Genomic DNA, 200 nt, shown 5'->3' with positions numbered 1-200 from the left:
TTACAGTTATGTATCTGTTTTTTTTTCATGTCTCGTGTTCCCCTTTTCAAAAATTATGACATTATATGCAGTTTAGACCCTTGATTTCCGAATTCCAGCAATGTTTGTTAAAAGATAAAGTTATCTATTGTTTATTTCGTGTATTGTTATTTATTAATATATATTTTTTAAAAACTTTTTTTTGTGTATTTATTTTCTAT

The sequence above is a fragment of the Penaeus monodon genome, chromosome 22 (genome assembly GCF_015228065.2).
Source record: "Penaeus monodon isolate SGIC_2016 chromosome 22, NSTDA_Pmon_1, whole genome shotgun sequence".
In the NCBI taxonomy this organism is placed as follows: Eukaryota; Metazoa; Arthropoda; class Malacostraca; order Decapoda; family Penaeidae; genus Penaeus; species Penaeus monodon.
This window is presented reverse-complemented; position numbering follows the sequence as displayed.